Here is an 18,743-nt window from a genome sequence, read left to right as displayed (position 1 = left end):
GGTTGTTGAAAACAATAATTTGCTAAACACTGCAGTGCAGTGTAGACTGGATGTGTTTTCTTAAATTCAGACTGACATTTAAGGATATGAGAGTTAATCAGAGGTGAAAGTGGTGACAAGATGAGATGCTCCCAACCTTTATGATGAGTATCAAGTTGGCAACCTATCTATAATTAAAAGTCAAGGCAATGGACAAAACAAGTTTACTTAAACAACGGAGCAGGTAGTGCTGTCTCAGAAGTAAGCTGTTTGTGACTCAGAGACCAAAATCCATTTATAAAATTGATAAGACTAAGACAGCAAAGGCAAAATGTATATGGAACTCCAAAAAGATAGCACTTTATTTATAGCTCAATCATGATAGAAGCAAACCTAATGCCAAAGAAATGAGCTGATTTGTAGTCATGTCAGCCATATTAGCTATAAATATTATAAGTGTGTATATATGTAAAAGGAGCTTTCTTCCTATTCTGTTTTGTGGGGAAAACACTGATCATTGAAACATACCATCTCTTTGTGTGTGACTTATCGATCATTCCTATATTTTTACCTCCTCAATTTTTTTTTAAATTGAGGCTTCTATATTCCTTCCCCTTTGAATTCAATAATCTTGAAGAAATTTAGCTTAATTGAATTGTTTTGAAGCAGATCATTTTTTACAGCTGAAAGGGAAGTTAATTAGAGCATATAAAATCACAAAGGGGTTGGAGAGGGAAAATATGGACTGACTCATCAGATCACAAATATTAGAGATCAGAGACTCATACACTCAGAGAAGTCCTGAAGACTCATAGACTCAGAGAAAGTTTGAAAACATCTTAGAGGCCATCAAGTTCAACCACATTCTACAGGTGAGAAAACTGAGGCCCAGAGAGGATATCCTTTGCCCAAGGTCACACACCAAGCAACTGACAGAAACAATACTGAAATGCAGACCTTCACAATTCCAAGGCTCTTTCCACTATACCAATGGTTCATTCCTATAGTTACTGCTTTAATGAAATTCAATGGTTCATCTAAATCATAGCAACCATTTTTGGTGGTTTTATTGGTATGAATGCTTCCTCCACTGATAAACATCAGAATTCTTCCAGCTGTCTGGCTCTATGTCTGTTCTGTGACAGTTTCTTTTAATATGTTAGAAGTTTACTCTTATTGTTGTGTTCAGTCATTTCAGTTGTGTCCAACTCTTTGACTCCATTTGGGGTTTTCTTGGAAGACATACTGGAGTGATTTGCCATTTCCTTCTCCAGCTCATTTTACAGATGAGGAAACTGAGGCAAACAGGGTTAAGGAATTCATCCAAGGTCATACATCTAGTAAGTGTCTGAGGTCACATTTGGACTCAGGTCTTTCTGACTCTAGGCCTGGCACAATATCCACTGTGCCATTGAGCTGCCTGGGCTGGGGGCGGTGACAGGGGAAGAAGAGGATATGCTATTGCTTCCTAGCAAAATGACAAATATAAACAATTCAAAGAAACATGAGAAGACTTGTATGAACCAATACAGAGAGTGGAAAACAGAACCAGGAAATCAATATACACAATTACTACAATGATACAAATGAAATCAATGTTCACAAGCAATAAAACCGAGACTATATAATTGCAATAACTCCTTGTAGTCTGAGAAAATAAATGTTGAAACACCCCTCCTCTTCATAGCTAGGTGGGTAGGGGATGGGAGGTGAATGTCCCATATGCTGATTGTCGTTTTGTCAGTCTGTTTTGTTGAACTACTTTTATTTGCTATAAAAGCTTTCAATGGAGATGGGATATTTTTAGATATGATTATGGTATGAAAAACAAAAGGCATCAATAAAACTTTTAAAAATGTATTGGAGATCCCCATATAGAATTGGGGATATCTATCTTTCATTATTGTCACCTGATAAGCTCACCTCCATTTTGAGCCAGGCAACTCCTCAAATGCAAGAAGGAAAAGATTAAAAATATCTAAGTGTGAAGCTTTGACGTAATCTACAAGTCTTTGGCCTCTCATTCTTCCTGAACCATTTTCCCCATATATTTCTTCCCCCACCTCATCTCCCCCCCCCCATCACCTTTTGCACTGAAGTCACCAAATGTTAGTGTTTATTGATTCACTATGGAGGGTATTATTAAATTCTTTACAGATTATCTCTACCACTGCATTCTCGATAAGTAATGCTGGCACATAAGCTACATGTTTTCATGATGGTTCTGTCAGTTGCTAGGTGTGTGACCTTCTCTGGGTCTTGGTTTTCTCACCTGCAGAATGTGGTTGAACTTGATGGTCTCTGAGACCATAAAATGATATATTCATCATTTAACTTCAACTTCCTTATTTCTTCTGATTTCGCTTACATTAGCAAGAAAGCCAGAAGTGATAAGATTCAGCTCCCCCATCAATATGTTCATTCATTGGGCATTGGACTGGGATCTCACAATTAGAGTATCAATAGTCAAATTAAAGTTGGTTAATCATTTTAAAACTGTATTATTCTTAATACCTTCTGCCTCCTTTCAGACCACTCTATCACTATCAACGCCAAAGTAGAGCTGTGTTGCGCAGAGCCAAGGGATATTTTTTTTTGTTTTTCTTTGTTTCCTGGGTTCCTGTGTGCAAAACCAAAATTAACACCAAGGGGCCAGCCTACTAGTGATATTGGTCCTCACAAAACAGATTCAGTCTGAAATCAAAGGCCCAATTTACTCACTTTACCAAAGCACAGAATTCTATACAGTAATTTCCAAAGTCTGAGTCCAACATTTTCTTTGACCATTCAAAAGTACTCAGGTAAAAAAAATACAACCAACCCATATAGAAATACAAAAAAAAATGTCAAAGGAAGATCATCACGAAGCAGAATCACATTTTGTAAGAGAAGAAGGTTTTCCATTCAATTACAATCTTCCTTTTCAAAGTTTTAGTATATCAGAAAGTTTATGTGGAAATGTTCGATATGAGTTTGGATTTCATCATAGTTGAGACACCATATGGACATAGTATAGTTTGAGTCATAATCAGAAACAAAAGGCAACAGATGCCAGAGTTCCATAAGTTCTTAGATCATAAAACAAATGGCTTGTGAAGCCCAGGGCCTCAGCATGATAAGTTCTCCATGGTGGTTTAGATAAGTAATTCAGAGTAGACATGTGAAGCAGATAGTATATCATACAAGGAGTACCTTTGCCAAGAAACATTATCAACAGGTCCCTACAAAAGCTTCCAGTGATTATAGGAAAAAGGAAATGAGATTCATTTAGGGTGTTGCTTCATATGGAATTATTTGGCCAATGACAAAGATAAACAGAGCTGTAACTAGGGTGGGGTTACCAGGGGTTTTGCCTCTAAGGTGCCCAATGTTAAAAATACCATGCAAGGTATTTACAGATTTTTGTTGTTGCTCTGATCCTGTCCCATATCAGTGGTCAGTTGCTCTTCTGCATGACTTGTTTCATGTCTAACTTGTCTGTCATTAGAAGGAAAACGTGCCTACATCTATATTTGGGACATAAGTTGCAAAGTGGTAAAATCAGATTTGATGTCAGAAAAAACCTACCAGCTATATTTACCCATAGATGGAATGAATTGCCTTAGGAGGTTATGGGCTCCCCCTCATTGAGGGGCTTCAATCAGCTGAAACTGGATGATTACTCATTAGGTATGTTGTGGTGGGATATGGATTGGACTATTGGATTATAGGCCTGCTGAGATTCCTTCCAACTCTAAATTCTGTGATCTGTTCCCAATGAGGTAACAAACAATTACAATTTAGAGTTGTAAGGCATCTTAAAAGGTCAGCAGAATCTCCAATCCAATAAGGAAATCCTCTTTATAGCATCTCTGACAGTCATCCAGCATCTGCTGAAGTATTTCTAGCGGCAGAGAACTAGCTTATGAGGGACCCCCTCCCAACCCATGTATTGTTTCCATAATGTGTGGGATGAAAGAAAACAGGTGGATTCTTTCTTCTGTTTACTGTGATTGCTTTAGTTCACTTTGGATATCAGAGAATGATCATGAAATTATTTTTCAACAAGAGTCACTGTTCAAGTATTAATGCAGAAGCATTGGTATCTCACAATTAAGAAATGGCTGGCTGGCTCCAAATAGAAACTATATTTTATGAGAAAATGGCATTTACAAAATGATATCAAAATAAAAGTCAAATCCCAGCTGGGTCACTGAGTATAGAAAAGCAGTGAAGAGGATGGAAAGAGAGTGAGTAAATCCAATGCCATGCATTTACATATGTATTAAATTCAGCTAAACTTGGACGAGTTACACAGCTATAATTACCAGGATAATTATGCCTCAGAAGTGGCTAGTTCTCCATTGATTACCTCTACTCTCTCTATTTTGTAATCTTACCATATCCTATTTTAAAAGTTGTTATTTTCTTTTAAATATCAGTGAACATGCTTTGCATTCTCCGTTTTCTTCATTTAAGAAAACAAATACATCATAAATGGCAGCAAGGATTTCCCACTGAAGAGTTCCCTTAGATGGTAATGTCCATTATTACCTGTTGTTAGCACAGAGGAACTAAGGATGGGGGTTTGCAGCCTGAAGACTATAGGTGGATATAAGGGATCAGCCAAGAAGTTACAATTTGGATGATCTTAAATGTTAATTTCATTTCCTGTCATGTCATGTCCTATTTTTAAATTATGAATAAATAAATTTTTAAACCAAATCTGATCCCTGAAAAGCCAATTGTTTAAAATAATCTCTTCTCAAGGATATACTTGATTGTTAATGTCATCTCTTCAATGGTCCTGTCTGAGAGTAGTAAGTGGTGACAACCATACCTGGTTTATAGTATTTCACTGAGATAACACAGTTAAGCCCTGGGTCTTCCTACTTTACTGTGAATTCTATTTATAGGGTACATACAGGCATCTTGCTTTAAGGAAAACTAGAATATAAAAAGCCAAACTTAAAATACCAATAAATTTGGCTTGCAGTCTTCTCATTACAAGAAGATTCTTGCTTTACAAAAGGATTCCCCATAAAATTGTTTTATGTGAGAAACTCCCCATGTGCATTTACAAATAGATTCACAGGTTATTCACTACTAGATAGAGAGGCTTAGAGGCTAAGATAATTTTGCCAGTATTAAGAGCTACTGTCCATTAAAGATCATTCAGAAACGAGGAGAAAGCATCTTTGAAATGATCATGTTTGTCAAGGAGAAAATGAGAATTGGATTTGCACAATTTAAATTTAGCACTTTTTGGAACTGTGTCTATTTCCATAAAGTACAGTAAGAGAAAGCACCACTCAAGTTGCAACCTTCACGGATTCTTATGGACAAGTAGTTCTAAGAAATGACCAGAAACTGAAGGAGGGATGGATGGCTCATAAGGAAAGAGTGGGAATGGGAATTTAAAAATAATAACAGATGAAATTAATACATGGTCTTAAGGTTTCCAAAGCATCTCACGTACATTATCTGCTTTATGGTCAGCATTATTTATTCATTACTGCATAGTTTGGAAAAATGAAGCCTGCTGACTGGTATGGGGTTAGGGAGATGGCCAAGGAAGTTATAATTTAGATGATCTTGTGAGGCAATTTAATGCCCTGCCATTTTAAAACAAAACAATGCAAGTAGTAGCATTAGGAATCAGAGTACCTAGTTAAAAATTGCTGGCTCTCCTTACTACATGGCCAATTTGGGGTCAGTTCCTTTGTCTCTCTGAACTACAGTCTGTAACATCTCCTTTGTAAAATGAGAGGGTTAGACTGGATGATCTTTAAGGAACATTCCAACTCTACATCAAGGATGCTATGATAGATTTCCTCTTGGGTCACTTACAGCCTAGCTATTTCCAGCACCTTAATGATGAAGTAGGACTTACTTTTCAGCAATCAAATCACCTGTTCAATGCTTTTCAAATAGATATGGCCTTCCTGGGTCATCTGGTATTCTAATACATTGCTAGTTACTAAAACACAGCCTTAGAACTTTATGAAATAGGTAACCTCTTCTCTCCTCTAATGTATGCCAAATAGGGATAGGCTGAAAAAACTGAGGATGTTTAGCCTAGAAAAAAGAAGGAATGGTATGATAACTATCCTTAAGTATCTGAAGGGATATCATGTGGAAGAGAACTTCACAGAATGTTTGACCCCAAAAGACAGAACTAGATCAAAGGGTGAAAGTTTCAGGAAGGTAAATTTGGGCTGCAAGTTCCCAATTCTCAGAGAGTTTTAGTGACTATTCAGGGCTACACAGTTAGCATGTGTGGGAGGCAAGATTGGGACTCAGGTTTTCATAAGGCAGAGACCATTACACCATCCATTTCACTGTTGCCTCCTCTGCTATATATAGTGTGTCCAGGAAAGGGGTTCCAGAATGAAGCTTAATAGAGCTTCTTGCTACAAAGATAGTACATATCTATATTACTTCTTTTCAGAAGAGCAATTTTCTCCCTACCAATAAATTCATGGGGGAGAAATATGACTCGTCACTAAAATACATTGCCATAGCGGATTCTCGATCACTGTGGTGCTCTTTATGTTTATGACAGCACTGCTCAGAAAATGTGGTTTGTAAAATAAGCAGGAACTTTGCAGGTACTCTATCATGTGAAGTGTATTTTTCATAATGCGTATGATAATGTCCCTCCTTTCAAGCCCAGTGATAGGACTGTTCTCCACTGACCCTGGAGCCCATGAAAATGGAACAAAGACAGCTAGTGACCCAATTCACAAAGAGGCCCATGTCACCCCTCCCCACCTCGAATTCTCACTCTTTTCTTTGCCTTGGGTCTATAGTGACAGCCAAGTGCCATTTCCTGAAGAATCTCACTTTCTCCCCATCAGAATATCAGCTTGGATGTACAGCAATGTCCTGTAAGAATGTACATACAGACCATGACTTGGCTTTCCCAAAAAATGACAATGCTTCAATTTCTGTGAAATTGTTTCATTCAGCAAAATGAACGAGCTATTCTACCTTAAAGCCATTTTGAGCATGTCTCAAAATCTTAGTATATTAACAATCTCAATGTCAACATATGCAGTCTACCTCCAGATGGAATTCAAAATGACTCTCCTTGGATAAATCTTCCGGAAAATTCCCAAATGCCAGTCCTCTTTGGAATACCGGACTGACTAACTGAGGTGCCTTAGGGATGCATGTCTGATAGAGGCACTATTTAGTTGAGGCTACAGGGGTTGATGACCTACAGTCATCTCCATTTTTTGCCTGACATTAAAAGTTACCAGCTGTAGGAGAAGCCTGACTCTTCAGTGGTGGAAGCAGGTCCTTCAAATCTTTCATTCATTGGCCCATCACTGCCTAAAGTCTAAGATCTTCCCCTCTGCTAATTATTGCTAATTTATTCAGTATACAGCTCGTTTGTACATAGTTGTTTGCATATTGTCTTCCCATTAGATTATGAGCTCCTTAAGGGCAGGGACTGTCCTTTACCTTTCTTTGTATTTCCAGTGCTTAACACAGTGCTTAACAGTTGCCTAATTAACGTTCATTGCCCCACTACTGGGGAAAATTGCTAATTAAAATGTTGCTTCTGCCTCTCGTCTATGGTTTCTCCAAAGAAGGGTAGATAGTTTGGTTTTTTTAAGGTACTCAATGTGCAAACATGAATCAGATATGGAACAGGTGGTTTATTACCACAAAGAAAATGGAACACTAAGCGTAAAGATCATAGAACGATTGGTACAGAATCCAACAACTCATCACTCATAGTACTGTCATTTGGAAGTACAGTCATTCAAGCCTTGTTGGGACAAACAGTTTTGCAAAGCTTTTAATTAACTAGTTTACATTTCACCTCAATGGTGTGATCAAATGCTAAGTCAAGTCTGATCATTCTTTCTACTGACTTCTTGCTCTCTAATGCCAAGCTCATTCAGGGATCCCAGCTCACGTCTGCTGCTGCCACCATGGTTAGCACAATTAACCATTCTAGTGAACACTATAACCATTGTCTTGCTGACTCACAGAAGCTTTTGATGTTCACAAAGCCCAAGCTAGAGGAAAGGAAATACAAAATACAAATACAAAAGGTGAGGTAAGGTGGCCATGGGCCTCTAGTACCAACTTGGCTAGTCAAGTTCATGCTCCACTTGGAGGTGGGGGGTGAGGCAGTAGTAGATGTGAGACTGGCATCAGAGAAGGCCCTGACTCCACTATTATGCTAGTGTGGGGAAGGACCCTTCCTTCACTTGCCTTGGGGGGTAGGGTGGGGAAGGTAGCATTTTATCTTCTCAAGAGCTGCATCCAAGAAAGCACCAGCCAGAAGCTGCCTCTCCTCCCAGGCGTGGAAATCTGTTTCATCAGTTTTTCTCTTTCAGTAACCAATCAGGATCAACTATATAGCTGGAAGCAAGCAAATGATATCTGTACCTTCTACAAGGGGGAGTAGGTAGGGAAATGTTAAACAATGTTAGACTTGGAAGCAGAACATTAAGTGCTGAGTTCTTTCAGTATTTGCTTATATACACACACACACACACACACACACACACACACACACACACACACACACACACACACCTCTTCTGGGTTCCAAAAATACCCAGACTCATTAATATTTTATATAAACATTTAATAATATCAAATACCCAAAGAGACACAGAATATAGTAATGGAAAGTGCTAGGCTTGAAGTTAGGGAGATCTTGCTCAGATCTCACCTTCAACATTAGTTAGGGCAAGTCACTTAACATCTGTGTGCTCCAGGCAACTCTCTAGTTCTGGGTTTTATCACTAAGCTTCACGCTTGTGATTTAGTGGAGGGGATTCCCATAGCTTGCCTTGTAAAGGCAAGGTGACTCCCCATATCTGGAGTGTACTTCTAACTCACCATGCCTTCACAGAACCCCTAGCTCCCTCCAAGACACAGCTCAGATGAGCCACCCAAAGTCCATGTGGTTCCCCAGCAAGACTTCATTCATCCTCCCAAGCTATTTACCCAGCTTATTCCCTTGAAATTACCTTGCATACCTTGTATATACTTGATATGTAATTACTTGTGGACATGTCTCACATTCTCCCCCAGTAGAAGGTAAGCCTCTCAAGGGCGAGGATGGTTTCATTTTTGTCACTGTATCCCTAGCATCCAACACAGCAGGGCTCGGCACACAGTAGATGTTCAATGAATGTCGAATTGGTTTCCCCATACTGATGAGATCTATCATGTATAGAACCTCCCAAAGCCGATCCTACATTACCAGGAATATTCCATAGTAGAGTCAACTAAATATGGCAACACTCCATTCATTTCCTGGGATGGCAACGATGAATAAATGTCTGCCAAAGATCTTTTCCACAGTAGTGGATTTTGTGGCTGGGTTGTTATTTTGACTTTCAAAATCATTTCATCCCTTCACATGTTCACATTAAAATATAAAAATTGCATTTTACACATAATATATTTATCATTTAGTCAACAAAGTGATCCTAATAGATCTATATTCTGTCATTTTTGAGAAGGAAGCTGTTCAGAGCTATAGGTGAAAGATCTTGCTCCAATTCCACTTAAAATTTTACTAGAGTAAGAATAAATGTATGAAGTTCTATTAATCTGAAGAATTTTTTGTTTAGAATACTTTATAATGTACTCTATAAAGGAAATAAATTATGCCATTTTCCAGTTGGTTTTCATTGTCTACAATCACCTTTCAAATAGTGAGAATTAGGCAGTAGCAATGAAATGATGAGCACACAAAGTTAACAGACACAGCTCCATAAATCTGCCTCCCTATTACTATCAGCGAAGCTCTTGAAAGAACTACGTTTTACTATTTGGGATCATTCAGAGGCATCTAGGAAGTTTTGCTCTGAATAGTTTTTTCTAATGAATAAAAGTTTATAAAATTATAGTTTTAGAGCTACAAAGAACCTTTAAAGTCATATGTGTGTAGATCAGGCTTTTGTCTCCCTCTCTCAACTCCCACTAGCCTATTTGATTTGGTACACATAGATAGTTAGCTATCTCTCCTCTCAGAGTTCTGGGGAAACCATCAAAAGACTGGGGGTATTTCTGCTACTATAGCTCATGAGCCCCTATCTAGTACGTTCTCCATTGATTATTAGTTGATATCAATTAGCCAACCCAAATTAATTAGGTTTTAGAGATGCGTATTTACTAAGATAGTATAATAAGGAGAGTTGAAATAGAACATTTCTCCATACCAGGGGTACACTGTTCCATAAGTATGTCAGGCTAAGAATTTGAAGACTTGTGTAATAAAAGAGTAAACTCTTAGTTCCTGATTATTGATAACCTTTTTTCTCTCCTTCACAGGAAATTCATGAAATTCTTAGGCATGATATAGCTTCTACTGAGCTCCTTGTAGATTCCAAGAGCTGTGTTTGCTCAGGGCATCTAGTTTGTTTTCAGTGTGTCTCTCAGTTGCTGACACAGTATCTCAATATTGCCATTAGATAATGCTGTTCCAGGAACACTTGTAGCATTGCAGATTGAATTTCCCAAATCTACCAGCCTTTCACAGGGGGCCATGTTGCAGGAGGTCACGATGCTACAGGTCTGACCCAAAACAATTATTTGGAATACTGTGAGTACCGGCGCTGGTTACCTGGCTATGGATATTCCCCTGAACTGAACCTTATGCTTCAGGTGTGGTCTGATCAGAACAGAGGAGAGGAGGATTATCACACTTCCCTAGTCCTGGATATATTCCTCTTTTAACATAGCCCAAGATTTAGTTGGCATTTTTAACTCCAACAATGAGATTTTGACTCCTGTTTAAACTTTTAGTTCCAGTTTATTTTCACATGAGCAGCTGCCGTACCCCTCCCATATTGTACTTGTGAAGTCGAGAATCAAGGAATTATGTAAATTCACATTTATTGGACAGTAAATTTGAAATCATACTCAAATTCTAAACACAAAGACAAGAAATGTCATCACTGAGTAAGTGGACACAGAGGTGACAGAGGAGAGTGAATAAAAGGGTCCTTGCTCATTCAATAATCTTATTACCTATGAAGAATGATGTCAACCAAATACCATTTTTATTTTATGCCTTATGCTCAAAGAATATTATGCAAAGAGATGTGCATATGATTAGAAAAGCCTTTCATCTTTCAAAAATTTTCTGCCTCTGGAGCAAAGGGAAAAGTCTATGTAGCTTCAAGAGATATTCCCAACAATGATGCCATCACCACGTTGGTACACACAAAGAACAAATAACAGGTTGCAATATGTTCTCATCTCCATAAATATTAGCATAAAATTAGAGCCAACCTGAGAAAATCTAGAGGAAAGTCAAATCACATTTGAAATGAACTTTTAGATATGGATCTCCAAAGTGCCATTGGTAGAAAAACTAAATAAAGTTATTTTTAAGATCGTCATTGCTTTTTATGTCTATCTCTTTAACAAAATATACACCTACATGTCCGGAGCCTGCTCCTCTGAATAGTTTATGATCATTGGTACAGAGATGCCAATGGGCCAAGATACTATAACATTGCAAGTGGTTGGAACATGTAGAAATGTCAGTATATCTGCTCTGGTTTCATAATGCCACTCCTGATTAATTGATTTCCTTTCACTCTGTTTCTATGTAAGTTGTTGGGGTTTCTTAAACTCAGTCTAGGGTAACAGTTGACATCACAGCAAGCCACAGAACTCAGGGTTTTATTAAAGGGGACTTTAAGTTCTTTAAAGGGGGACTGTCCCTTTGTCTAGGCGCACAGTGTAAGCATTCTGGTGCACATCTTACATATAAGGCTCAGAGAGGTCAAGGTCACACTGCTTATAGGTCATAAGGTCAAGATTTAAATGAAGATCTTCCAACTTTAAGTCCAATATTCTTCCCCTTATGCCATACTGCTTGACATGCCACCCTAACACATCCCAGCTATCTGGCATTCTGTCCAGGCAAGCCAGCCTGGGTGAAGCAGCAAGGCACCCTGAGGGAGAAACAGGAAGCAGTCTGTGCCAGGGACGCTAAACTACTGCCAGCACCTCAAACATTACTTCTCCTCAAACCCTGATGGTGATGGCCCAGGCCCTTAAACCAAAAACTTTGAGAATAGCAGTCCCTCCCCCTCCCCTTGACCATTGGTCCTGTTTCCAGGCCCCACAGCTATCAATGAAGGGAGCAAGCACTGTAGAGAAGGGTCCTACCTTCCTTACCACCAGTAACATCCATTGTTGACCAACTGCCACCAAGAGACAGGCAAGCCCAAGAATCCAATAAGTGGTAGCAATACCTAGATAGTCAGTCCTGATTCTAGCCCAGCCCCTACAGCCATCATCCCCAGGAAGAAATTCTTGTGGAGAAAAGAAAAGCCATTTCAACTTGGCTCTGAAACATTCCCTATTATCTCTGTCATTAGAATGTGAGCTCTTTGAGATCAGAGATTCTCTTACTTTTTATATATACCCCCAACATTTAGCACAGTGCTTCGTACATAGTAAGTACTTAATAAACACTATTCATTCATTTATCATCAAAGAGAGCAGTGAGGAGAGTTTCATTGGCTCCATCTGGGAGCTTATCATCATTCCAGTCTTTGGAATGGGCACAAAATAGTATGTGACTTCACATGTGGCCAAAACAGTTCTGGGGAAATGTTTCTGTGTACTGGTAATAGCCATAGAAAATAACCATCTCATTTCAACACCAAGGGGATGGCATATAGTAATCTTCCTTGGCCTTATGGAGGAACTTTACAATCTTCAACAGCCCAGACAATGACTCAGAGGCTAAGGCACTCTGAAAGTCAAATCCAGGTGTTTCCTGAGCTCATCTCTAGGTCCTGTTCCAGCACTCAGCACAATGTTTGACACCTAGTAAGGGTTTAATAAATGTTTTTTGGTTGACTGACTTCTCCTCATCTTCTCTTAATTTGTCCTTTAAAATTCAACCTAAACGGTCCTCTAAATGCCTATAAGCATGGGAAGTATAGAGGTGATTTTCAGGACAGAAGGTTGTTACGGATTCATAGGAAAAGTCAAACTATCTATTTTTCAAATCCTTGTCCCCAGAAACACAGAACTCTTTGTGGAACTCTTAAATCCAGGCAATTCTCCCTTGGATTCTATTAAGTTGCCCTAGTTGGATATTTATTGGGCCACACAGCCATTTCCTTGGGTGGCTCTCATCCTTTAGTTTTGTTGTACAAAGGTATTACCTTTTTATGTCATTATTATTCCCATTATGATGATCTACAGTCATATGCTTCTCAATGTGTAATAAATTGTGGTTAAAAGGAAAATTCATGATTCACCATCAGTGCCTTCTTTTATAGGGTGATAATTCTCCCAAACAGTTCCTGGCTGGACAGACAATTAGATGGTGTACACATGGCTTTTATTAGCATTTGAACTACCACATACCTGCTCTAATGAATATGATGCATTGGCCATGAAAGCATTCAGCACAGTCATTTCTAAAGATTGCTAATGCTATACGGAGAATAGATTTCCCTGCCTCAGACCATATTGGTGGACAAAGAGAACATCAACATTGTGAGTTTCTCCCACTGATATGAGACAAGCACCATGTAACAAGATTTCACTTGCAGCATGATCTGATTCAATTCAAAATATTGAAAACCTACTATGTGCTAGGTACTAGCGATACAAAGACCAAAGTGAAACAGTACCTGCTTTGAAGAAGATTGCTTTGAGGAAGGAGGAACAAAATGTACACTCATAAGTAAATACAAAATATGTACTAATTGAATGCAAAGTAACACTAAGTAAACACTAACAATTTAGGGGAAGGCGTCAGATAAATCCTCTTGTAGGCAGTACCACCTCTGCTAAGCCTTGACTAGAGTTGGAAGCACCAGGAGGCAGAGGTGAAGGAGAGCCTTTCATGCATGGGGCACAGCCTAGGCAAAGACACACAGGTAGCAAATGCAACATACAAGGAAGAGCAAATACCTCAGTCTGGCTAGAGCATAGAAAGTTTGCATTAGGTCTGGGAAAACATGATCACTGACTTAGAGCTGGAAGGGACTTTAGAAATCACCCTTCTAATTTTATAAAATAAAGAGGAAACGAGCCCATAGACATCAAGTGAGCTTTCCAAGGTCACTGGATCACAAAAACATGAATTCAAAATTGGAAGGGATCCATATTCCAGCCCCCTCATTTTTATAGATGAGGGAACTGAGGCCTAGAGAGGTTAGGTGATGCCCAAAGTAACACAGGCAGAAGTTGCAGAGGTAGTATTGCACACATGTCAATTGGTGCTTTTTATTTCATCCTTCATGCTCAGGCAGTCAAAATAAGAGTTGAATCGTTCTAAAGCTGAAGCTGTATTCAGGGGTGGCTGAGACATGGACCCCAGTGCTGTGATTCTGCATCCAGCCTTCTTTCCAGGGTACCATTCTACCTCCTCCTAATCTTTCTCATGACAAAAAATACAAGTCACAGGCAGAATGGAACATGGAAATTGGCCCTCATGGTCCCAAAGTGCAAACAAGAAAGAAGGACAAGAGCCCCTGGCTAAGAAAGAACTGAAGCCTTTCTAGGCTGAAAGTACTATTTCAATTGTATTCAATGACTTTTTCCTTTTCACCTTCATGCTAACCTAGATGCACTACTGCATCTCTAACAGTCTGAAATGCAGATAAAGGAAGTTTTAGCTGATTTCAGCTTTCACTATCTCTTAGGAAGCTCATGTGCCATAACATCTATTCTGGAAAGTTGTACGCATGGAAAAGGTAAGTAGCAAAAATAAAACCATGATCATAAAATTCACAATGAAATCTACAAATGAAATAATCCTTTTCTTCAGATCAATCTTAGACAATGAATCTTTCAGAGGCATTTATTGTGCCTCCGCTAATATCCCATACATGAAAATAAAAGATAGGTCTCAAAATCCATAACTGTAACGTAACAAATATCCAGTTAATTAATGACAATCTTCTAGGAGTTTTGTGCAGGAGTGTACTGTTCTTTTTTTGAACATGGATTTTCCTTTCCCTAACTAGACTCACCTGAAAATGTTCAAGGTCAGTGGCTAGCGTAATGCATGCAGAGGAATGGGTATTATGTAATTAGGAGAGCAGCCTAGAGTAGCCTATTGTTTAACAAACAAAAGTGGGACATTCAGCAGCCCACGTAATTATGGGTCCCTCTTCACGAAGGGACCTTGGTTTGAGCCCCATCGCTTCCTGTCAGATCAGAATTATGGTCTGTGAAATTGAAAGTAAGTTCATGAATTTCAATGTCCTGACCACGTGGTGCTGGCCCTCTCCAGAGCTGCGGCCCACGGGAAGAACCACATGCTTTGTGGGGGTTATTGTTGGCAATCAGTCAATAAAATCAAAGCTGAAACTCCAAACGTGTCTACACTCACACATTAAGTTGATCTTGGTGTGTAATGGTTGAATTAAGCTAAAAAGCTGGGGAGCTTTTTGCTTGTATGTCTTTTAAATAACCACTCCTCTCTGGCTAAGTGAATTCTCAACTGACTTTTCCACTTGGCTGTCTGTAGATGCAACCTGGATCAAGAATCTGTGGCATGAACTGGAACTTCTTCAGTGCAGCGAACTCCCTTCACCATCATTCATCTATAACTTAGTAGATAAATTCAAGGGAGTTTGCCAGGGGCACATAGAGGCTGATGACAACTTTCTCATAGTCACACAGCTAGGAAGGGTTAGAGTCAAGATTTTAACCCAGGTTCTCCCAACTCCAAATCCAGAGCTCTATTCACTTTGTCATGTGCCTTTCTGTGTTGGTGAGTGTCAAATCTACTTATCCTCTGCTGATGTGCAGTCTTGAATATCTAATTTTCTATTTGACACCTTTAACCCATTGTCTTACAGACGTCTTAAATTTAACATATTCAAAGCCGAACTCATTATCTGTACCCCCAAAAGCTCCCCCATCCTAAACTTCTCTATTACTGTTGAAGGCACTGTCCTCCACTCAGTAAGCCAGACTCACAATCTAGATGCTATCCTCGACTCTTCATTCTCCCACATGCCCCACATCTAATCTGTTGCCAAGGTTTGACGATTGATTTTATTGAAGCAACATCTCTTGGGAAAAAAACAAAACAAAACCTCTCCTCTGATACAGCCACTTTCCTGCTGCAGGCCCTCATCACCCCACAGAGTGTGCTGGTTTGTCTGCCTGCCACAAGCAGTATGTCTGAGTTAGTATCTCGGACAAATTGTCTGGACTTATGATCTACAATAAGCCACGCAGTCTAGATCTGAGGAGGAAAAAGGAGGAGAAATCGCCATTAATACTGTTACTCCTATTTATAATCAGCAAGCACATCAAGTGCATCTTAGCCTGAAGTACCCTCAACACAAGAGCCTCTAGCTTGTTCCTAAGGAAATATGAATAGATCGGCACATTAAAAACACTGGTATATATATGCAGTATCTATTACCCTGAAGCAATACCTCATTTTGTAGACCCACAGAGTAAAGCTCATATCCATATAATAGTTATGCCCCTCCAAACATGCATTTGAGAATTCCTTTCAGAGCCAGCTAAAGAAACATATGAGAAAGTCTGTGTCATCCCTTTGGAGTCACAACTTGTTTTTGACCAAAATGTTACCCCTCCCCCGAAATCACCAATTATATTCATTTCAACAAACATGAGTCCTGTACCCCAGCAGATGGGGTACACTCGGAGCAAGTTTGAAAACTTGCTCTAAAGAGTTCCTCATCAGACTATAGTACGGGCCAAGCTACCCATCGAACTGTTAAGGTTCAGAACTCTCCTGAGCCCAGTGAGGTACAGGGGGTGTCATTTTTCAGTCTTACCAAAAGCATACGAATGCCTTACCCCATCTCTGCTTTGTGATTACTTAGCACTTTGCATTATTAATCCCATTTTGCAGATAAGAAACCAACCATTTAACTCATGATATAAAATGCTATCCAATTCCACAGAGAGAACTGATAGACTCTAAGTGTAGACCGAAGCATTTTTTCCTCTCTATTTTCCCCCCCCCCCACAACATGACTAAAGTGGAAATATGTTTTGCATGACTTCATATGTATAGTGGGCATCATATTTCTTGTCTTCTCACTGGGTGGTGGGAGGTTGGAGGGAGGGGCAGAATTTGGAACTCAAAATATTTTTTAAATGTTAAAAAAAAAGAAATTTGCCATTTAAAGAGGGAAACTGATTTACTCAAAGTCACATAAACTTGAATCAGATCTTTCAACTCCAAGTCCACATCTCTTTCTGCACTACCTCACTACCTACCCATAGTTCTCTGCCCTACTTGCTAGTCATGAGATTTGAAATCCCTATTCAGACCACTTCTTTTAAGACATTTCCTTAGACTGCCTGCTCCATGAGAGGAAGCACCACATTAGCCCATTAGGACCCACTGGATCACTGGCATGGGTTAGTTAGTCTATCAGCTTATCTAGGTACTACCTTAAAGAACAGAAAGTAAGGTGTCAGAGACTGTTTTGTGAGACTGTCTGTTCCTCCTGTGGTAGCACAGTGTCTTTTACATAAGAGGTGCTTCATAAATGGTGTTATTGAAGTTAATGGGAACACAAGAAAGGAGCAAGGGGACTAGATAGCATGAGGACAAGTCCAAGTGTGAAGGACAACAATGGTGGCCTGAATAATCAGTATAAGCATAGGGCACAGAAATCACCAGCCATTCACACTGTTTTTAAAAAATTCCCATATTGCTTTACAATTTATAAAGTATTATAACATCTATGGTTTTATTTGAGTCTCAAAATAGCCATTAAAAGTTGGCAGTGGAAGAATTATTATTCCTATTTTACAGATAAGGCAACTGAGGCACATAGAGCTTTGCTTCCTATATTGATTAACTCCTAATTGATTAATTGCAGTTAGCTATTAGGGAATATGTTGCATATTCTTGAAACTATTTTCAATGGTAGCAAATCTGATGGTAGATATGATTTTGGAAATAGATTAAAATTGTTTGAAGCCAAGTCATGGCCCTCATGAAATTATTTTGTGTTTTCTTATTTCTTTGCCTGTGTTTCCCCACTCCATCCCCACTCCATCCCCACCCCAAGAATACAAGCCCCTTGGGGGCAAGGATTATTTCATTTCTGGTTTTGTATACCCATTTTCCAGGACCCATGTTTGTTGAACTGAATATAACTGGTGATTTGGAGGGAGGGGTAACATTTTGGTCAAAAACAAGCTGTAACTCCAAAGGGATGACACAGACTTTCTCATTAGTTTCTTTAGCTGGCTCTGAAGGGAATTCTCAAAAGGAAGTATAGAAATGTTGGCAGCCAAACTGTGCATAACCCCTAGAGGCAACAACACAAGTCTAGATGTAGAAGCTCTGGTTGGCTGGTTATGATAACAGCTTCCATATTTAATATTCACACCTCTCAAATCCTTACCATAACTCTCTTGAGGGAAATGGATATTAACCTCGTTTTACTGCACAGGGCAAATAGAAGATTGAACTAGGAATGTCCTGGCAAATGTTTAACAACTGAATAGGGGCAGGGGGCATTTTACACATGGCACACTTTTAAGTTTAATCTGCATTATTAACATTTCCTCCATCATTTTCTTAAGTCTAGAAATCAGCAATATAAAAAAAAATCAGTTCTTAATTTGTAGTGTTTGTGTAAATGCTCACGATGAAGATTTAAAAATCGGCTTGTATTGCATGGAAGAGCTTGTATGAGCTGACTCCACCAAACCATGTACAGAAGCAATCTTTGGCCAGTCCATTCTCTCTGACTGTAAGTTTCCTTATCTGTGAGATTACTTCTAAGGTCTTCTCCAAATGTGATATTTGAAGA

This window comes from Notamacropus eugenii, chromosome X (genome assembly GCF_028372415.1).
Source record: "Notamacropus eugenii isolate mMacEug1 chromosome X, mMacEug1.pri_v2, whole genome shotgun sequence".
NCBI classification, from domain to species: Eukaryota; Metazoa; Chordata; class Mammalia; order Diprotodontia; family Macropodidae; genus Notamacropus; species Notamacropus eugenii.
The sequence above is the reverse complement of the archived record's forward strand: the minus strand, read 5'-3'. Positions refer to the sequence as shown.